The sequence below is a fragment of the Teleopsis dalmanni genome, chromosome 1 (assembly GCF_002237135.1).
Source record: "Teleopsis dalmanni isolate 2A chromosome 1, ASM223713v2, whole genome shotgun sequence".
Classification (NCBI taxonomy): Eukaryota; Metazoa; Arthropoda; class Insecta; order Diptera; family Diopsidae; genus Teleopsis; species Teleopsis dalmanni.
Genome location: NC_051846.1, coordinates 14,625,142 through 14,641,088, shown reverse-complemented (window position 1 = coordinate 14,641,088; position 15,947 = coordinate 14,625,142). Strand labels below are relative to the sequence as shown.

Here is a 15,947-nt window from a genome sequence, read left to right as displayed (position 1 = left end):
GTAGTAGCTAAAACCCATCCCAGATGTTATTTGTACTATACAAAATCACGACGCTTATAAGGTTTGTTTGTAATCAACTTCAGAGTGAAAATATCACTACCTACCTTGTTATCTGTTTTAAAATGGTCGCTATAAATGACTTAGTTCCTCTTAAAGAGAACTTTTGGATGTCAGATACTTCATTTCTATAAATCCACATTCCAATATAAATTTTTTTGTGGAGAATTGATACCTTACTGGGTTGCATTTGAAACGGAAAATTTTATGAACAGACGAAAGAGAACAATTTGCTTTTTCTTACAAAAAAAAGAAAATAAATGAACTGTTTGAGACGATATATAAATGTAATTCGTCTTTTATTGACACCACTAATGTATCAATATTTGTTGGGAAACCAAATACTACCTATCCCGTGTTGCTACAAATAGTTTGCTTCTCCTTAAAAAAACTTACCGTGTCATATCATCACAAGATTATTGACCGGTCACTGTAGATTGAATAATCGAAATTAGAATTTTAATCCAACTCAGACTGAGATACTATAGAAAAGAGAGAAATTGCATACCATATGCTTGGGGAGTGCCCGGTACTGATGCACAAGCGGAAGAAACACCTAGGAGGGTATTCTATGGATCATAAGGATTCAAGACTAGAAAAGATGGGCTCTGTACTGTCTTTTATTAGAGAAATCGGACTTGGAGAAACATTCTTATCCGTTAAGGGGTGTAACAGATCTTTTAGGTCGCAGTACACTACCCCTTTTCAAATAATAATAATAATACCGTGTCATATGAGCGATCCACTATGGTGGCCTCTCTTTACTCTAGTGAGTGTAAAAATCGGTTATTTTTAATTTTACTGTGCTTTAATGTAATGTAGTTTAAACCGCTGAGTTAATAAACTTAATATTAATAGGCGAGGCATGAAAGTATTGAAGTTAAGTGCTAAACAGTATAACTATACTTCTCACTGATATTGGACATCCTTACTTACCTACTGCCATTTGTTTTCACCAGCAGAGCATCTGGTCCTAACAAGCTTTTTGACAAACATTACTCGTGTATCGTCAGTCGTAGCTACCTATCGAATATGTGAGCTTAAAAACGTTTCCCAAACGAATCCTTTTTGGTGTTTCGTGACATTTATTACTTCAACTACACTTAAACGCATGTATCACAGGCATTACTTTTTTATGCCACGTTGACTGGTATACGTTCTATGTTGTTACTGTGTTAAGATAATGTATATCTTTAGCTTTTTTTGACTATAACTGCTCTTCTTAGTAAAACTACTACAGCCAACCCATTTGCTTTCTTCTCAAATTAATGATCACTTCCATTAAAAACTATAAACAATTATAATAAAATAAGCAAAGAGCAAGAAAAAAGTGAAAGGAATAACAAAAAAGCAAACAATTTAAGTTAAAAGTCAATTAAAATAAGAACGGCAAACTTTTGTTTCTTTGTCGACATTTCTCCTTATTTTAAGCTTAGACACTACTTTTTAGCAATTTTTCATTTCATTTTATGCGCCTCATTGATTGTTTTCCATCATTTGGGGCGAACACGTGGCTCTCAGCCCGGGCCCACTGGGCCGCCCACTCAATTTTCACTTGCAGCGGCTTTTCGTTAAAAAGTTGACTTCAACTCGAACTGGAACTCAAAACTTGAGCATAAAACAGTTCAATTTAAAACTTTCGTGCACTAAATCAGCAGAAAACTTAAAATTTCTTTGTTGCCTGCGGCCCGTAATACCCAGCCGTGATACTGAGACACTTCTATTGTACTTTTGCGAGCACCACCCGTGGCACGTTTCCACGCGTCACAGCTACGGACCACCAGAGTACCCGTATCTGCTGTCCTATGGCAGTTATCTGAGTTATGCTGACACTTTGTCACCAGCGGCTGCATACCGGGCTGGGCAAAGCGAAACGTACTGTACATCATATATATACCACCAAATATACCAGCAATAATACTTTACACACAAACACACATACACATTGTTGTGTATGTGTGTCTTTCTCACCATTGCAAACATAACGCAACGCATCCTCCGCTCATATACAATGAATGTAGAAAAATAACTTCGCATTTCAAAGTTCATCTTCAATTGAAATAAATTAATTTTTACTTTTGTTACAAGTTCTATTTTATTCTCTACAATTTACTAAGTATGCATGTCGAAATACTTACACACATTCATACACACACATACACTCACTCATACACTTGTACACTTTATACACATGTAGCATTTGTGAGCACATTTGAAAGTTTTCACTGTTGTGAATGTAATTAAAGCAAAAATTGCACTCGTAAAAGTTTTTATTTCTAAAATAAAATAAAATAGAATGAAAACAGAAAATAGAAAACAGAGAAAAGCAGAAAAAAAACGAAAAATGAAGGAAAAAAATATGAAAAAAAAATAGAAAGGATATGAAGAAGAGCACTGATCCTCGAGCGACTCGCATTGCGTACTGTACTTGTGACTGCAGTTAAGCTACAGTTGGTGTGGTCCATGTAAGCGCTTACTCCTTGCTGCCAGTGCGCGTCCCCTGCTCTTCATTAAGAGTGACCTTAGCTTTTGCATAAATTTATGTAAATTTTAGAAAAAAAATTTTCAAATTATTTTATTCAGAGTTTTTATTTTGTTCGTTTTTGCACTTAAATCTTGATACGATGCTGTGCGATGTCATCCAACTTTTTGACAAGTTCCTAAAACCGCGCTGTCACTTTAAATATAAATTTGAATCATTTAAATTTGCCACAATATTAAAACGTGTAGAACGTAGAAATTAGTGAGTGCAGTTTATTATTCCAAATTCGTGGCATGGAATTTTTAATTAGTGATACTGAGGATTTCAGGGTACTTACTTCAGCGCTTAATTGTTTCGTAGTTGATGTTAAAATAAATTCAAAATTAAATTATTGTGCTCTTTAATAGCAGGTAGTAGATTTTTTGTCTGTTTAAATTTCAAATTCATGCATACTTACTGCTTTCATAGGAAATTTGAAACTTTCGGTAAGAAACTTTATTTTCATCATAGCTTAGTATTGTATATATACCGTTATATAAAATATACAGTTTCAACCCACTAAAATTATCTTTTACGAATGAATATTCTCTACCCGGAGGTTAGTGAAGTAAACTATATTTCAGTAATCAGGGGGGCAAGTAAAAAGTAAGTGGTACTAAACCTCGAAGTTTAAGTTTATCTAAACCAGTTAGCATAGACATTTAAAACATACTGTGAATTGTATTTATTTACTAAATATTGAGCTAGGAATATACTTACTAACTTACTCAGTTGGCCATAACAGAAATGGGTCGTGCTTGGCTGTGTCCAATAGTCCCCGCTACTGTCGTCAGTTGATAGTACCGAGTACGATTGAAGCTTCATATCGTTAGCTACTTGGTTCTTTCTATATAAGATGCAAACTTTCTATTCTGCATTTTCCACCAGCGGGTACACCGAATCAGACACCTTTTTAGATAAAGCATTTTCTTCTATCCAAACGATATAAGCAATCCAGCGCAGCCACTAAATTTTTATGCACGGAACTCTGACAAAACCTCTGAGGTCAATAGGCTTAAGTACATTCTTATGATCGACAATATTAGGTTATACCTTATACTTAACTATGCCAATGTCACGGTATAGCGCGTAGAGTTCATCGTTCCAGATAATTCGATAATCGAAGCCACTATGTAAAGTACCAAAGATGTACATTGTTGTATTTTTTAAGAGAGACAAAAGTTTAAAACCAATTGTTTGTGTTTGAAACAATTTACTTTAAATATTCCGAATAAGAAATACCTAAGAAATATAAATATTAAAAGATGATTTTAATAATTAATTTAAATATGATATATCTTCATTTATTTAATCTACTTTAAGGCTTACTTCATTTAACTGTTTGTTCAACCTGAAAGTATGCAATTAGTTTTGCATGAAGCAATATTTATATGAACCAAACAGTAGTAACAATTCTTTCACGGTATATTTTATGTTGTGTTATTCATGTTTTATTTTTACTATTCACCTATTATAGAAGTACCAATAATAAAATAATAATAAATAATAAAATTTATAACTGACAGACTTACCAACACTATGTTAAGGAATGTCAGAATGGTTAGAGGCTCCTCGGGGAGGTATATAGATCTGAGGTCAATTATTGCTTAGTCTGATGAAGTGATAAACAATAATCCAATTAAGGCATAAAGAGGGGTTTTTAAGGTTCCTCGCAGTTAATAGAGAGTAAAAGTACTCAAGTGCACTGGCTCAAATAGCTTGAATATAATAATAAAATTTATGTTTACTATATCGCAAAGTTAGTAAGTAATGAAGCTTGGCTTGACCTATCCTGTAATATCTCCTGCAATGCGCATTTATCAGTTATCGAAGAAAGGACACCAGAACACCCGATTTGTCTGTTGCTAGGCTTGGCCAGAACCAGGTATAAGTTTCTGGAGACACCATTCTACAATCTCTATCTTTAGCATTGCCAGATTTTTAGCTTTACAAATGCCTCTGGCTGGTTCTAGCTTGACCGTTTCTCTACTATTCACTATTACGAGTATTTGTGGATACAAAACGGCTTTCTTAACTAATTGAGGAGTATTCGCTCCTCCCTCCACCACAACTAGGTAACTAATATGACTATTCCGTGCTATGTTTAATCATCTTCTCTATATTATATGATCTCAACTTGTTCAAATGTTGCGATTCACATTTTTAATACGCCACTAAGTAAGTTAGTAAGTAAGAATAACTATTTAGCTGGAGATACTGAAACATTTTTAAGTAATCCACTACGTATTTAATAAATTTAAATATGTCATTTATTTTTAATACTTATTCATATAAAAAAACCTACTCAATTTTTTAGAAAAATCCACCGCATGCACCCTGTAAATGATATATTGCAAAAAAAGTGTCTTTTGAAAGTTATCATTACCTTTCACTGATAGCGCCAGGTGTTCTTGGCGTTTAGCTGTGAAAAATATGTTTTTATTTTAACATTTAGGTTGACATTTCAGAAATATTAAAAAAAATAAACTGCAAAAAATCAACGAATAAAATAAATATAAAAATTAAATTAAATATCTATATATATATATATATATATAGTATATGGAGCTGAAAGCGTGAAATATCATTGAAAATATCTATGAACCACAAAATACGGCAACCGCTTGAGTTTTCCTTTAAAATGTTAAACAATTTATGCCAAATGCAAAAATAATTGAGGAAAGTGTGGCGGCTGCTAAACAACTGTGTGTGTGTGTGAGTATGTGTACAATGAATAACATACTCATGCTATCAACCGCACAAGCCTCAAAGTAAGCGTGTGTTAAGCACGGATATAACAACAAAAAATATTGCTCTGCCTATATGTATGCTTGCGATTTAGAGTGATGTGTCAGTTTGTAACTCCTTTATATGCGATTTATATTAATGCGTGCATATGCGTGTACATATGCGTGTGTGTGTGATTGTGAGTGGATGTGCCTCTATTTATTTTTCACTCGTTATGTTAAATTTTTGACACCAAAAAACACTTTTGTATTTATTACGATTATTATTATTATTTTCGTTGTTGTTGCTATTTTTGTTTCTGTTATTTTTATCTAAGCTTATACCGGAGGCAGAAATACGTTTTATACGAGTACTTTTGTACATTGTCTGCTGTGGTATATTATACATTGTGTGTATGTGTATATGTTTGTATGTATGTATGTGTATATGCTCATTTTACAGTTTGGCTGTTTGGTTTTAGTGCTCATCGTATTCATTTAAGTTTAATGAGCTATTTTAAAAAACCTCATAAATGGCTATGATAACCACTTAACGTTTGTACGCCACCACCAACATTAACAACAACAACATCAACAACAACATCAACAACAGCAGTATGTACAACAGCAACAATAGCAATTACAACAAATGAAATAAATATAAACAGCAAATAAACAACAAACACTCGGATAAAGTAAAGAAGAGCACCAGCGGTAATATAACAAAAGCAAAACAAATACAAAAACAATTTGCATATTAAACTTGAACCAAGTATGCCGACGCTGCCGATGCTGCCGATGCTGCCGCCATCAACAGCATTAGCAACAACAAATAACATTGCTTGGCGTTTAGCACACTTTATCCCGAGAGAAATATGCTTGCGGCACATAACCAGTTTAATTTGATTAAATTTTAAAATCCACGTAAAAGTTAGTCTTGTTGCATTAACAACGCCAATACCAGCACGGCACAAACAAAAACAACAAACCAAACGTAAGCATCGGCAGCACTAATACAACTACAGTTGGTTGGTACAGTGCGAGGAAAAACGAAACACCATTACCGACGCAATCAACATCATCACTTGTATTATCAGTGCAGTTAGCTTAAGCAGCGACTAACACTAACTATGCAGCTTAAAGGGTAAGCAAAGTTGTTGCGTTGCAAAGTGTAGTGGTGCGGTGCGGTGGGAATCGCTGATTTCACTAAACGAGTTTTAACAGTGGCGGCTTTCATAGCTAGGTGGTATATGGTATATTGTATATGGTGGTGGTAGTTATGCTAGTGCTTGTTCTTATCTGAAGTGCATAGTTTATGGTTGTTGTTATTGTTTTTGTTTTTGCTTTTATTTTTGCTTTTGTTTTAGTCTCGTTTTATTAAAACTTTTGTTTTGGAGCTTTTTCGTTAGTTCTTCCACACATATAAATTTTGTTGTTTTTGTTTTTTGTTATTGTTACATTTTTTTCTTTAATTTTTTTTCTATGTTTTTTGTTTTATCATAGTCCGGACGTTAGTGTTTTCTCTTGTGTTATTTTCTTCAGCTTCCACCACAGCCACACATAGTTATGGCGAGCTTCCGTGGTTTAAACGTAGATTTTAGTATTTCCTTAAATTGTAACTTTTAAGAAAACTTTAATATGTTTTCCAACACTCGCCGCCGCCGCCAACTTTGCTACAGCGCTAGTTCCTACTATTCCCGTCGCTTCTACTGCAAGTCTTCCTCACCTTTTTTGCACTTTAACCCTCGGCACTCAACTGGGGTTTACTCGGAGCAACTTTAAGTTGAAACTTGTTAAACGAAAAGGGAAGACAAAATAAATCTGCTCTAGTATTAAGCATCTCAGTTGAGTGTTATTAAGTTATTTAATTAATGGTTCCAAAAATTAAAACTGAAATTAAAAGTAATTAATAGACGAGTGGTAATATTAATGTAAAAATAATTAGCAACGGCGGTAAAAGACGCTGTTTAAACATAACGCAGCGGATTATCGGGACTAACTGATCAGTGATGTAAATTCTAGAAAGAAGGGGAATAAAGGGTTTCATTATTTTTATACATCGGTCAATTTTATAGAACAAATTTATTTCGAATGGTTACGAAAAATAGTCATTTGATGTCATTTGATCTAATGATCTCACAAATGCCAGCATTATCTACTCTTAGACTTAAAGTAACTACACAGTGGAAGGCTAGTGACTACGGTCACAGCTCCGTTCTTAATCTTACTCCAAAAAATATTGAGTAAATCGCTCCTATTCTCAATTTCAACAGCAAATTGAATAAAACACACCTGACTGTTGGGAGATTCATCATTAGTGGAGTTTTAAATAGTGGACACTGAATAAATGTAGTTAGAAGCAGTGATAAATGTACCTGATCATTGCAGTATTTTTCAGGGGGAGTTGATTGCTATTAAAGGATCTTTAACTTATATTGTATTAAATAATATATCCAATAAGAATATGTATCAATTCTGAAATAGTTGAGCTGCTTTAAAGATCTTTTAGACCTTTTATACATATCTGTGGTAAATAAGATGTCAATGCAGTTTAATATTTTTCTACCTTGCATTGTCAGTCATAGGGATATTTTCGGAAACTGCTAGCAGATAAGCAAACCGGATGGGATGCTTCAGGTAATCATATTGTTAACATCATGCTAACGTCTAAGCTAAACAACTTAACAAAAGATTAGACCACTCATTGGCATGTAAAGAAGGGAGTTAAGATAAAGAAGCTTACTACCCAAAAAACTAGGTTTATCTTAGTTAGAAAGTATGACCATAATAGGTGGACAAGGTACCAAGGGTGAGGGGTAATTTTTGACATGATTACTCCTATTTAACAATTCTGGCACTATCTATAAACGGTTGTTTTTAAATGCTCTATTACTATATTTCTGCAACAATTATTGTGTTAGAATACAATTATATTGATTTACAGTCAAGTAAACTTAAAAATTCCAAAAAATGGTTCCAATTTAAGCAATTGTTAGAGAGAGACAGAAAGAGAATAGAACATTACGAAGCTATACTTGGAAATTACTTTCTAGAAAAACCTTTTTTAAATGGTGGTAATTCAAGCTAGAGTGGGAGAGGAAAGACTATTACGAAGCTATATCTGGTCTATGTGGTATGTTAATGAATATTATAAATTCACGGGTGTGAATTAAGTAGAAATCATTTAATTTTAATTTACTTACTCGGCTGTAACAAGCAAATCATTTGATACAAGACAGTACTGCCAATCTATAATAATAGTTTTTTTTTATCGCATTTCCTGTCGTATTGTCTATTTCAGGAGTGCATGCTATTTATAGATTTTAAACTAATTATGTTAATTTTAAAGAGTTTTTCCTTGCAGATTGACCTTTTTAGCTCTTAATTGTTAAGTCATTGTTAGGATTTGCGTCATCACTGGCCCACATAATTTTACTTTTAATTCACTTCATCATGGTTTCCTGCACAAGCAAATTAATTTCATTTGAAATTTTCGAAATAATTATTTCATGTGTCATAATTTCACATGTCATAATCAAACCCAAAATATCACTGCAGTCAACTTATAAGACTAATGTCACTTTCAAAATAAAGACAGGGACAGAGACAGGGACAGAAACAGAAACAGAGAGCACAGACAGAAACAGGCAGAACTGTCTGTTTATCAATCTGGTAACATTTCCTTGAAGTGGAAATATCTCGTGTTGGACATCGAAATCAGAAAAAAGTTTTTTCTTTGCCCTAGAAGAATGCATCTCTACGGATTCGGATTCTGACGAATTTTGTCTGTACCGCTTGAGTTGGGTTGCATAAAAACTTGGCATGCTTAGGAGCAAATTTTTGAATTCATTTACGCTAATTAATTCATATGTTGTGATAATATTAAAATAATATTTGTTGATAATTTATACTAGCTTTCAGATACATTTGAAGTGGAAGAAATTGCATTTAGAATTAATTTTTTGCTATTATTTAAGCTGGCAGTGTTCCAAAGTCGTTTTCGCTATTGAAATGCGAATTTAAAGAACTCAAAGGCAATAAGCATGATGCACAAATATTGTAGATACTAAACAAATTCCTTAATAATTACACATCAATTAAGTTTAATGTTTATGAGATAATTACTCGCATACTTGATATTGTAGCGCAATGGTTGCGAAATGAAAACTCTATGTGAAAATTCTATGTGGAGCCAGCCAACAGTATGAAAGCAAGAATCGAATAGCGTAGATACATTTGCCAATTATAATCGTCAAATGCGATTATCGATTTAGCAATTAAGTTTCAAGAAGTAATAAAATTGTAAGTAAAAGTTCAGTTGAGTTGAGCTGACGTGAATTTGGTTAAGTTCACATTAGTATAATACCAGTGAGTTCATCCCAAGAGGCTTAGACAGAACTCGGGAACTGGTATTGGAATTGGAATTGAAATTATATGAGACTATCAATGGTGGCAGTGATGGTATTTGTTAACGCAACGTAACCAATTACACCATACAGTACAAGTGCAAACGGTCAGTTCGACGGTACGATAGTTCGATAGTTCAACAGTCGGGCGAATAGTCAGAGACAGTCAGAAAGCAGTAGTTTTCAAATGTCAGTACGCAACGCAATTATCAGGACACACATGCATGTATATTTCAGTGTTTACAAATACATCTAGTGTTGTTTGAAGTGTATGTAAATGTATATGTAAATGTAAATGACATTCGACTTTTACAATGCAGGAGTGCGGTTTACAATATATCACATTTAAATTTTGCTATATTGACATGTTCGACAATACACGAAAATTAATTTTAATCATTTAAGTCACATCGCCCCCAAATTTCGAATTGCATATTATCTACAATGAATGAATGAAACCAATAAAACGGCAGTGCCTGCCAGTGCTGCCAGTGCTGCCAGCAAAGCAATAAAAGCCCAGTAAATAGTGAAATAAAATTAAATAAAACATTCCAAACTGAAATGAAATGAGATACATTGAAATAAAGAGCAGCTAAACGAACCGAAAATGTTGGCAGAACACATATCGCAACGAACTGAACACTGAACTCCCCGTACATGGAGGATATGCAGTAAGTATCTGTGAATTATGGCCGCTATTATAACTGAAGTTATGTGGCAGGCGGCACGGACCAAGTACAGCTTTGATTTGTATGGGGAACAGATAGAAGCGCCATAAAAACACAACAGACAGACAGCAATTAAAACCCGGTACAATACAATGGAAAAAGTGCTACACTGAAGCACACAATCCAAGCGTATATCGCATATGTTAAAGCATAAGCTCTCACATTTATTAATGGCTAATATTTAAGTTTTAGGGAAACTTGAGGTGTGATTGAAACGAGAAAAGGAAAAATCTTTTTATTTATTTTCTTCACCGCAAATTATCTATGGTTTTGCGTGTAACTGTGTATAGCAAATTAATTGGCACCTTCTTAATTACAGCAGCAAGAGTGGTAGCAACAGCAGTAGGAACAAAGTTGAAGTGCTAATGTTGCTCATAACTTGCACTGCTGGTGTTTTTGCTGATTATTAGCAGACGACACAATGTCACATCGCTTAATAGATATGACACAATTGCGTGCAGAAAATTGTGTCACTTACAGCATCTGTAACGACGTATGTCGCACAGCTGGAGCTGAAGCTGAAGCCATTCTTCTGTTTCCTCCTCCACAGCGGCAGCTAAAGCTGCTTCTGATATTACTCGTACTTCAATTTCCAGATTTTGTTGTACTCTAAACGATTGTGCTGCACAAATTGCTAAAGATATTGACTGCTGCGGTGATATTAACAATTGTCAACAGCGCACTGCACACACAATTACGTACAACATACTATATGTGCTTAAAGTACATACTATCATTCGATATATATGCCATAAATTCATACTTTTGACTCCTCTCCTCCACCCATTGGGAAGAATTGAACAGAAAAATTCATCGGAAATGAGTAAAATCTCGTTCCTTGCATGCCACACAGCATGATTGGTAAAACGCAAATTGATTTCTCAATTGCCCTCATTGATTGAAATGAAAATGATAACGTAAATAAATATCCACAGATACAATGCTGCGAGTACTTCTCGTACTTCTCGTACATTTGTATGCATAAGCACACGCATCTGCTGCTGTGGCTATAATATATCTGTATCTGTATCCGTATCTACTACGGGTAATATCTGTGCGTATCTGTAAGTATCCGTAGTGCTGAGTGTGAGTGCGTGTGTTTGTTGTTGGGTGGCGTCGTGTGTTTGCGGTAATTTATGCAAGGATTGCCATGAGTACGCATACAAAAGCTAACTTATGTGAAGCCAATCAAAGGTGCTGTGCTCTCATAATAGGCACACTTAATGCCTGACAAGCACTTAAAATTTATATTAATTGCATAATCAATAAGTTGATAGTAGGAATTTAATTATATAAAATCCAAACTTTTAGTTTGTGACTGCCAACAACTCCAAATAGAATTTAATTTAGAACAGTTAAGCGTAGTTTAAGAACTTCAGAGATATTTTATGCAAATATTCGGATAAGTGTGTGTGGTGTGAACTTCTGAGTTAAAGGATTCGCTCCCTTGTTATCACGCGAATATTAAAAGACGCTTAGGATACGTAACTTTAAGGATAAATAAGAGGAAAAATATTTACACAAAGCCATCATAAACGTGTAGTTCCCCATAATACTTTACTATTGTTAAGGTGGTAAGGTATAAGGTAGTAGTTGCTATAATCATTAGCAACCAGATACATTTTTAACTAAATTTTTTTATCAACAATATTGAGTTTTGCACTAAAGTTGCTAGTTTTCTAATAGTAAGTATAAGAACCTAATTCAGCATGTTATATTCAAAATGAAAGTTCCAGTAAGTCTTATAATCCTTTTAAGTAAAATAGTAGTATTTCATCTGCCTTTTCACAGTGACAAGTGTGAAGGAATAAAGTATTTACTTTGAAGCTTAACAAATTTGAATTTTGTTTAATAAACTTTTGTATTAATTACAGCATTTCAGTTTGAGAGTATCTTGATGTTTTAGTCGTTTGTCAATTGTCATCAATTTGCAATCAATACATGGGATTAAATGGATAAAAATTGCAATTTAACTTCGCGAGTAAACAAATGTGTTCACTCTAGTTCTAAATAGCGCAAAATAAAGTGTAAAGAGAATAGAGGGCTGTAAGGTGGCTGCAAAAATAATATTATTAAACGTACTAATGAATTAATATTATTAAATCTAGTAAATGACGTTTTCAACTATTTTCCAAATAAATGAAGAAAGGTTATAGTTGTTTTTATAAACAAAGCAGGGGAAACTTCTAACAATAATCCTAATGACTTCTGTCCAATTAGCTTCTCATCCTTTATGTTGAAGAGTCTTGAGTGAATTATTAATGTAGATTTACGGCGCGTTATTGAAACTAGATTTTGGTGTCCTTCTCAACACGCCCGTACCAAAGGAATATATATTATATTCCCTTATATTGCATTTCTATGACAAAAAGTTGTTGGTAAGAAGTGGGAACTACAACAACACATAATTTAATGGGTCTATATGGCTATCATTGGATTTATACTGTTGTACGACACATAGCGTACATAGCGTCTTGGACAAATTCCCGTACTATGTGGTACTCAAGGTTCAGTTTTACATAATGTCGCTTGATCTTATGAGCTAACAAATAGCGGCTTCATCTGCTCATAGCTCAAAATTAGTTCACACTGGGGGCTAGTGACTACGGCTATGGCTCCATTTTTAATCCATTCCGTCTTTCCCCAATTTCCATTTCCAGACCTAACTGCCGATATGTCATTCATTAGGAAAAGTTCATTAGGAAAAGATATTTTCGGCAGCTGGATACTACAGGTACGCATTCAGAACCTCTAAAAGCATACCGTTGACATCATTCAAACATTTGTTCAATCTTTTCTGTGTTGAATTTTTTAATAAAATGGGCAATGGTTCAAGGTAGATATTAAAACCTTTGACATCGACAAATAGATGGTATATGTGAAATTGTTTCTCTTGGGTCTTCATCACAATTTGGCGCGCTGGTAATATTTTATCTATTGTGAATTTACCAAGTATAAAGTTACACTGATAAAATCCGATCATTTGTTTGACGATTGGCTTCAATCTTTCACTTAGTATGTTTGAGGAAACCATATACATGATATTTAAAAGACTGATACCACCATAATTGGCACAATTTGTAGGATCATTTTTTTGTGGATTGAAAGCACACTTAAGTTGGTCTTTAGTTTAGTTAATTTAACAACTATAATTGTTTCGTTATATTATCACATTCTGAAATCTTCATTTTAAAGTTTTTTTTTGAATTAAAAATGGAATACTCCTTTTTGAGCACAAAGTTTAACCGACTTGAAGAGGATAGCCGTAGTGGTTTTATGAATTTTTTTAAGTTTGGTAAAAATTAATATCTGGAAGGAATTTCCTGCTAAGTCAGTTTACTTAGAATAAGTGGAGAAACTATCTTTAACTTAAATTACCTGCCTTGTTAAGATACGCCATTCTGTTTACAGAAAAAAAGAAAAAAAAACCAAACTATTTGCAAAATAAAAACAAAATCTTTTAAAAATGGATTTGGTCAACACAAATAAACAAGGACATCGCCAACAACAAATTACATGAACAACGTTAATTTATAACTTTTTAGTTGTCATTAGCAGAAGCAACAACAGCAACAGCGACAGAGGTAGGAACAACAGAGAACAGCGCTTTCTGTAACCCTTGCAAAGGCAACAACAACAACAACAACAACAGAGAGAATAACAAAAAGAATAACAAAATAAAAACAAATGAAAATGTATGGAAGGAAAGCGCACAAAATGGCTACTTTACTGACAGTTTATGGCGTGTATTTACGATGCTTAAGATGTAAACTTAGCATTTATTGTACTGATTTGAAGCAAAAGAACAACAAATTAAGCATTGAATTATTGCGCAAAATTTAAGCACTGAATAAAGTGAAATATAAATTTAATTTATAAACAAGCAAGCGCAACTCAGACACACACACACACACACACACACATCCACTTGCGAACATAAAACAGAGCGAAGTGTCCAACTCGCTTACATATGTAAGCACACATATGCGTGCTTGACGCAGCTGTGTGCATGTGTATGTGTATGTTCTGTTGTATGTTAACATTTGCGAACTATGCTTGTTTGCTGCTTGCTTCTTGCCTGGCCTGTAATAAAAACAGTAAAGCTGTTTCCAGCAGTTTTTGCCCGTTATTATTTATGTCCTGTTATCGGTTGGCCATAACGTTTCGTTTCGTTTTTAATACGAGCGCACAACAATCAGGACTCACCTACACGCCGTATTTTACGATAGCGTGAATTATTCTGAGTTTTTCATATTTTTCTTCATGTTTCCGATTTTTTCGAGAGGATATCGCAGTTCACATATATGTGGTATCATGCAGTTTTCCAAAGCTGTAGTTACATTCTTAGTTAAGAGGATCGTTAGTTTAAAGGATTTCGCTGGTTGCAATCATAAATTCAATTTTTCTTTTTTAATATGTATTCTGTCAAAATAGTATGACATTTTACATTTTTTTGAGGAAAATATTTCAGACATAATAATTTGCAATTAAGTTCTTCTGAGGGGAGATACACTTTTTTAAATTAAGACTTAATATTTTAAAAATAATTAATTGTTAAGATTACTATATGTAATCTTTTCCTATAAATGGAAAATTTTCTTTTAATATATTAAGAAGTTTAAGCCGAACTTAGTCCCAAGCAAGAGTAAATGCATAAATGATAGAACTCAGTAGTAAACACTCTATTAATGATTTTCAAATTCTAAGTGATGTCATATGGATCTATGGAAACGTTGTAAACCACATAAAAAAATAACAATACTGACTAGATTGATTTGTTGTGTTAGCACATGTTATCAGTAGGACTTCTATATCATTTAACACTTAATGAATTATTGTACTGATCTAAGTAACTGCCATAGCCTTACTAACGAAGTTTTGGAAAGACATGATATGCATGTTAAATATCATATACGTGTAACACACACTCAGCTGACTGATGTCGTCATATTTAACACTGATGTCACTTATAAAAACGGAGATGCAATTTTTTGAGATTGGAAGAAGTCGCTGTAAATTTTTTATGTATTCTTCGATTGTATGTTTTTCGCGATTCCATCGTTTATTCACAAGTCATTTTGTATATAGTTTTGCTCTGTTTTCTTAATCTACTTCTTCGATTATACTTTATAATTGAAGAATGGCTTCAGGTCCATAAAATCTGTTATTTTATGTAAAAATTTTTGATTATCAGCTAATGTAAGTTTTCCAATTTTTCTTTTTTCGTTTACATTTGATATATATTTATTATATTCATATTACAATGATATGACAAAGACTTGTAAATAATTGACATGATATGATCCAATATGGAATCATATTCGAAAGAATGACTCTATAATGTGATTGAAAATCAAAATGATCGGCTTTCTAAAAAAAAAACTTCGAATTATGAAGTTCTTTATGAGAACTTCAGACTTGGTATTACTTAAACTTCGAACTGGTATGAGTACTTACTGAAACATTTGGTTTGAAATCCAAACCGATATAATTCTTCATTGATACATTT

General features: G+C 33.4%; 1 protein-coding gene across 5 annotated transcripts in view; it reads left to right on the top strand.

Moving 5' to 3' along the window:
- Window positions 1–15,947, top strand: part of LOC119673259 (RNA-binding protein Musashi homolog Rbp6) — a 318,684-nt gene that overhangs the window by 113,620 nt on the left and 189,117 nt on the right. The window lies entirely within an intron of this gene.